Raw genomic sequence first — 538 nt, 5'->3', positions numbered from 1 at the left:
ACCGGCAGTGCCGCAGCAGCGGCTCGCTGGGCTCAGCAGGTGCGTGCTGTGTGCACGGTGTCCCGGTGTCCGCGGGCCCCGCGGCTTTGGCAGGGATGCTCCGGGAGCCCCTCACCCGGGGCCGGCCGGTGCAGCCCCTCGCAGAGACCGGGCCGGCAGCGCTGCGCCCGGGGGTTCGCTCGCGGGCGGCACACGCCGCTCCAGGGCCGGCAGCGGCCAGCCCGCAGTGCCCGGCGCGGCCGGCCCGGGAGACGCGCGCTCCGCGAAGCGCCCGCGGCGCGGGGCCGCCGAGGCACCATGGCAGCGGCGGAGGAGCCGGTGGCCGCCCCGAGCCGCTCCTGCTGCCGCCGCCGCCGGGAGCCGCCGCCGCCGCTACTGCTGGTGCTGCTGCCGCTCCTGCTGCTCCCTTTGTTCCCCTCCGGGCTGGGGGCCACCGCGCCGCCGCCGCCGGCGGGCTGGGGGCCGGCAGCCCGCTGGGGCTGTCCCGCCGCCGTGCCGTGCCGGGCGGCGGCCGTGCCCCCGGGGCTGAGCTGCACAG

The sequence above is a fragment of the Onychostruthus taczanowskii genome, unplaced genomic scaffold, assembly GCF_017590055.1.
Source record: "Onychostruthus taczanowskii isolate IOZ18803 unplaced genomic scaffold, ASM1759005v1 scaffold9, whole genome shotgun sequence".
Classification (NCBI taxonomy): Eukaryota; Metazoa; Chordata; class Aves; order Passeriformes; family Passeridae; genus Onychostruthus; species Onychostruthus taczanowskii.
The sequence above is the reverse complement of the archived record's forward strand: the minus strand, read 5'-3'. Positions refer to the sequence as shown.